Raw genomic sequence first — 6782 nt, forward strand, 5'->3', positions numbered from 1 at the left:
CCTGGGTGCTGTACAGAGACCCCTCCCCATTTGAAGAGGCCCCCATCATTAATGGGCAGTCATAATCAACTCCTTGCACTTGCTATCTGCAGAGATTACCCTCATCGTGCAACATCTGTAATAACTAGTTAGTGTCAGCTCTTTCTAGTCTCTATAGTGCAGTGATTCACCTCCTATCTGTAATGATTGATATCATTCATTATGTGCAGCACTGTTGTAGAATTTACCAATATGTCGCAAAAATTCCAGGTACCTTTCCCCTGCAGAGGAGAAGAATCCCTTTCTGGACTTTTAAAATGGAAGGAAAACTTTGGGACACAAATGAATTTTAAAGGGGCAGACGAGGCCTGCAGGGGATAAAAGGGGGTGCATTCATGGAGACCCCCCCCCCCCAGTGTTTGGACTCATAGGAAAGGGAATTTAATTTGGAACTATCTACCAGAAAGTTTGAAATCCTAAAGTGCACATGGAAGAAACTACGAACTTTAATCGAATTTGGGATTTTTAAAAGGTGTATGTTGGGTCTGCAAGAAAAGGGGTGGGGTCAATATCTAAAGGGCCAGTTTGGACATTGGAGCTAATCAAATTGTCTGGGAACTGTATACCCTCAAAACTTGCCCCTTGAAAACATTAGCATTTAAACAATCAACGATGGAAGAAACATTTATCACCGCACCCGGAGGACCCAAATGTCACATACATATTCCAACACCTTTTCAACAGGCATAGAAATATCTGGCTCAGGCCAGACTAGCACAATGGAGAGCTCACCAACTTCGAAAAGCCTATTAACGCCAGATTAAAAGCACTTAATCAAGTTTCAGTTAGCTGGGCTCGATTTGGTGGGAGATAAGGAAGCCTTTTGTGGGTATATCTATTCCCAGTTTTACCAAGGAACAGAACACAGAAAGCAGGACACAGACTCGAACAGCATAACACAGACTCAAACACAGACAGACACAAGCAGCCGGAGGTGGGGAGTGAAGAAATGGAGTAGTGAAGGAAACTACAAGAAATCATCAAGGACCGACCAAGCACGAGGCCCACGAAATGGAAGGTTGTCAGCAACCAAATTGACAACCCGGGCCACCACAACCAGCGAAACGACCAACCAAAACCAACTCAGCAAAAACCAAAGAATCGGCATTTATTTCCACTCTACAATCTACTTCGGAACGACCAACGGGTGAGAAATTACCAAAAGGGACTAACTAAACTGTTCCTAACCAAAGAAAGTGGGTACTTACTCCATACATCCAAAACGCAACTTATCGCATCAACGGACGCACCCCAACCGAAGACTACGCAGTCCGAAGTCCTCTCCTCCGGCCGGGGTACGGCTCGTCTAGAAGGCCAAGTGCAGCGAACCCCGAAACCGCGATTCACCGGCAACTGTCAAAAAGGGGATTGGTGAGCATGGTCTCTGAATCCACAGAGCTATAACTTAGTTAGTTAGGGGAATTGGGGGAGGGAGGCTGGGATAACTTGTGTAAATGTATCTGCATTCTCTTTTTTACCCCATTTAGAGTTTAAGCAGTATTCTTTTCCCCACAGGCTGTAATTTGACACTTTATTTAATGTGTTGTACCCTTCAGTGTGTATTGGTCTGTGTGTGTTATTAAAGGTGTGCCTTTGACTTCTTTTTAAACACAATAAAGCCATACCTGCTTCCGACCTTGAAACCGATTGTCTGTCCAAGTCTGTCACAGTCCCTTCATAATTCCAGTGTCTAGAACCAAGGGTGTGGGAGCGATTCGGAACCGCTCATATAAGGTCAGAAGGGAAGGCTGACCCCCCCTGCAAACCACCCCTTACACTGTGAAACATCCCAAGGAGAGATTAGGGTAGCTCATAAGGCAGCATCCGACCAAGTGTGGCACCAAAGAATGCAAGCAAGATTGAGGTCAATGGGAACTCCTTCAAGAGGCAGGACTGTCATTTGAGGAGAGACTGGAGCAACTGGGCCTTTATACACTGGAGTTTAGAAAGATGAGAGGGGATCTCATAGAAACATATGATACTGACTAGACTGGACAGGTTAGATGCGGGAAGAATGTTCCCGATGTTGGGGAAGTCCAGAACCAGGGGACATAGTCTTAGGATAAGGGGTAAGACATTTAGGACTGAGATGAGGAGAAACTTCTTCACTCAGAGAGTTGTTAACCTGTGGAATTCCCTGCCGCAGAGAGTTGTTGATGCCAGTTCATTGGATATATTCAAGAGGAAGTTAGATATGGCCCTTATGGCTAAAGGGATCAAGGGGTATGGAGAGAAAGCAGGAAAAGGGGTACTGAGGTGAATGATCAGCCATGATCTTATTGAATGGTGGTGCAGGCTCGAGGGTCCAAATGGCCTACTCCTGCACCTATTTTCTATGTTTCTAACCATCCACTGCAGCAGCAGCACAGGCTTTCTGGATCGAAGTGGCTGTCTATCAATGTGGGAATAACACACTTAACTCAGCACTCCTCTCCGTATCCCCCGAACACTCCCAACTGTTACACACGGGAAGCGACAAACCCGCTATTGGATCTTTGCTCGTGGCTCGGAATTTGCTCCAAAGAAAGCCACCCACAGAGACCTGGTGATCTCTGTAGCGATGAGGTCGTCTTTTTCACGCGCAAGTGATTTCAGGGTAATATAATGGGGAATCCTCTGCTGCAACGTCAACAAGCTGTCTTGAGCAGCCAATCGCAATGCAGAATTCTCACAGTGGCAACTGAGAGTCAGAAGGTTGTGGGTTCAAGTCCCACATAAAAAAATCTAAGCTGACATTGCATTGCTGAGGGTGCCTGCACTGACAGAGGGGCCCTCTTTTGGATGAGATGTTCATGACAGCAGATCATTTCGGCCCATCATGTCCGCACCAGCCGACCGATCAAGAGCTATCCAGCCTAATCCCACTTTCCAGCTCTTGGTCCATATCCCTGTAGGTTACGGTACTTTAAGTGCACATCCAAGTATTTCTTAAATGTGTTGAGGATTTCTGCCTCTACCACCCTTTCAGGTAGTGAGTTCCAGACCCCCACCACCCTCTGGGTGAAGAAATTTCCTCTCATATCTCCTATTAACCTCCCCCCAATTACTTTAAATCTATGTCCCCTGGATGTTGACCCCTCTGCCAAGGGAAACAGATCCTTCGTATCCACTCCATCCAGGTCCCTCATAATTTTAATATAACATAATAGGAGCAGGAATAGGCCATTTGGCGGCTCGAGTCTGCTCCACCATTTAATAAGATCATGGCTGATCTGATCATGGACTCAGCTCCACTTCCCTGCCCGCTCTCCATAACCCTTTACTCCCTTATCACTCAAAAATCTGTATCTCTGCCTTAAATATATTCAATGGTCCAGCCTCCACAGTTCTCTGGGGCAGAGAATTCCACAGATTTACAACCCTCAGAAGAAATTCCTTCTCACCTCAGTTTTAAATGGGCGGTCCCTTATTCTGAGACTATGCCCCCTCGTTTTATTTTCGCCTATGAGTGGAAATATCCTCTCTGCATCCACCTTGTTGAACCCCCTCATTATCTTATGTTTCAATAAGATCACCTCTCATTCTTCTGAACTCCAATGAGTCTAGGCCCAACCTTTCTTCATAAGTCAACCCCCTCTGAACTGTTTCCAATATTAAACCGAGGCCCCGTCAGCCCTCTCAGGTGGACGTAAAAGATCCCATGACACTATTTAGAAGAAGAGCAGGGGAGCTATCCCCAGTGTCCTGGTCAATATTTATCCCTCCATCAATATAACAAAAAGTTTATCTGGTCATTATCACATTGCTGTTTGTTGGAGCTTGCTGTGCGCAAATTGGCTGCCACGTTTCCCACATTACAACAGTGACTACACTCCAAATTTTGGATGTCCGGTGGTCATGAAAGGCGCTATATAAATGCAGGTCTTTTCTTTCAGACAGCAAACTAGGAAGTGAAGGAGCTGCTTTTATTCAGACTTTTGCTCTCTAACATTTTTTAAAAGATTGTGGTTCTCACAAACTTTTAAATAACATAACTTTTTTTTTAAGTTTCCTAAAATATTGTAATTTTTAATAAAATGGATAAATTTGACACCCCAGGACACTAAAATTAGTTTTTCAGGGCCCCAAGTTACACCTAATGCAATGATGTCTAACTTTTAATGGGGTATTTAACAGCGATATTAGCACAAAAAGCCCAAGTTTTCATCAGTTCCACTGATTCCATTGATTGGCGACTATAGGGGGGGGCGGGGGAAGTGGTGGTCCATAGCGCAGCCAGTGTCAGAGCAGTGAATGACTGACCACAATTTCAGGATTGCCGAGTTTAGAAGGGCATGTGCTACATTCTGAAGTTGCGGTCAGTTTCAAAGGAGTAATAACAGTGAATGCTGTTAATTCACCCTTCTTACTTACCGCAAGTTCTGGCCCCATGTGTTTATCCGGAAGAACCCCGCGTTTAATCGGTGCTGTTAGCTGCTGTCAGCATTGGGGCAATAGGCGAACTACAACTGGTCTCAATGCATTGGTTCGATAGCAAACGTTTGAAGCAGAGGAAGATGCAGCTGTGGGATTGGTTTTAGATCGCTGGAGCAGAGCCGGCACAGACATGATGGGCTGAAGGGCCTCCTTCTGCCAGGGTGAGTGAGCGCGAATGAGTGCCCAAGTGAGCGCGAGAGTGAATGATTGCGTGTGAGACTGCACGTGATTGCGTGCGAGAGAGAGTGCACAAGGGTGATTGCGTGTTGTGGGATTAGAAAGTCCATATTACCTGAATACCTCGCTCTTTGCACAGTCTGTAGGTTTAGCTTATGCTGGGTGAAAAGTTCAAATGGTAGGATGTACAAGAGTCATTCAGCTATATCTGAAGGTGTCAACTTGATAACTCCATTAGGTATTATTGCGGCAGTAAAACAATTTCAGGAGAGTGGAGTGCCTGGGTGTTTAGTTTAAGTTGCTATTCTATGGCATTTGTATGTACCCTTGAGGTGCCATGATTTATTGATAGTTTGCATGGAATGTCGTGATCAAAGGCAAAATTAGGCTAAGAAATGTTTTAGCAGCATACACTGGGATCGGATGGCGTGTGCATCTCAAAAGCAGCAGCATACATTGGTTTTGTGAAGTGTATGTCTCAGTAACGCAGACTGGTTTTGTGAAGTTTCAATAAAGACCTGCTCCCGCCTTTACTAAAACGGAGTGTCTGCGCAATCTGACGTTTAAAGCAACAAAACGAAAAAGAGCAAGAAAGCAGTTCAACACGTGTGAGGGGGCTTTCGGGAGTGAGCGCGTGCATGTGCAGGCAGATTGATTGTGAATGTCCAGGACCCAGTGCCGCATGCTGTAGAAATCTTGTGGGACCAAGAGTGGCTTTGACTGGGATTCCTGTCCTGCCACAAGGGTCTGCCGACGTTCAGTGCCCAGACTAGTGTAACGCCTCTGTTTAAAAAAAGAGGGCAGACAAAAGGCAGGTAACTATAGGCCGGTTAGTTTAACATCTGTAGTGGGGAAAATGCTTGAAACTATCATTAAGGAAGAAATAGCGGGACATCTGGATAGGAATAGTGCAATCAAGCAGAAGCAACATGGATTCATGAAGGGGAAATCATGTTTAACTAATTTACTAGAATTCTTTGAGGCTATAACAAGCATGGTGGATGGAGGTGTACCGATGGATGTGGTGTATTTAGATTTCCAAAAGGCATTCAATAAGGTGCCACACAAAAGGGTACTGCAGAAGATAAAGGTAAGCGGAGTCGGAGGAAATGTATTAGCATGGATAGAGAATTGGCTGGCTAACAGAAAGCAGAGAGTCGGGATAAATGGGTCCTTTTCGGGTTGGAAATCGGTGGTTAGTGGTGTGCCACAGGGATCGGTGCTGGGAACACAACTGTTTACAATATACATAGATGACCTGGAAGAGGGGACAGAGTGTAGTGTAACAAAATTTGCAGATGACACTAAGATTAGTGGGAAAGCGGGTTGTGTAGAGGACACAGAGAGGCTGCAAAGAGATTTGGATAGGTTAAGCGAATGGGCTAAGGTTTGGCAGATGGAATACAATGTCGGAAAGTATGAGGTCATCCACCTTGGGAAATAAAAACAGTAAAAGGGAATATTATTTGAATGGGGAGAAATTACAACATGCTGCGGTGCAGAGGGACCTGGGGGTCCTTGTGCATGAATCCCAAAGTTAGTTTGCAGGTGCAGCAGGTAATCAGGAAGGCGAATGGAATGTTGGCCTTCATTGCGAGAGGGATGGAGTACAAAAGCAGGGAGGTCCTGCTGCAACTGTATAGGGTATTGGTAAGGCCGCACCTGGAGTACTGCGTGCAGTTTTGGTCACCTTACTTAAGGAAGGATATACTGGCTTTGGAGGGGGTACAGAGACGATTCACTTGGCTGATTCCGGAGATGAGGGGGTTACCTTATGAAGATAGATTGAGTAGACTGGGTCTTTACTCGTTGGAGTTCAGAAGGATGAGGGATGATCTTATAGAAACATTTAAATTCATGAAAGGGATACACAAGATAGAGGCAGAGAGGTTGTTTCTACTGATAGGGGAGAATAGAACTAGGGGGCACAGCCTCAAAATACAGGGGAGCCAATTTAAAACCGAGTTGAGAAGGAATTTCTTCCCAAATCTGTGGAATTCTCTGCCCAAGGAAGCAGTTGAGGCTAGCTCATTGAATGTATTCAAGTCACAGATAGATAGATTTTTAACCAATAAGGGAATTAAGGGTTACGGGGAGCGGGCGGGTAAGTGGAGCTGAGTCCACGGCCAGATCAGCCATGATCTTATTGA

The sequence above is a fragment of the Pristiophorus japonicus genome, unplaced genomic scaffold (assembly GCF_044704955.1).
Source record: "Pristiophorus japonicus isolate sPriJap1 unplaced genomic scaffold, sPriJap1.hap1 HAP1_SCAFFOLD_1288, whole genome shotgun sequence".
Taxonomy (NCBI): domain Eukaryota; kingdom Metazoa; phylum Chordata; class Chondrichthyes; family Pristiophoridae; genus Pristiophorus; species Pristiophorus japonicus.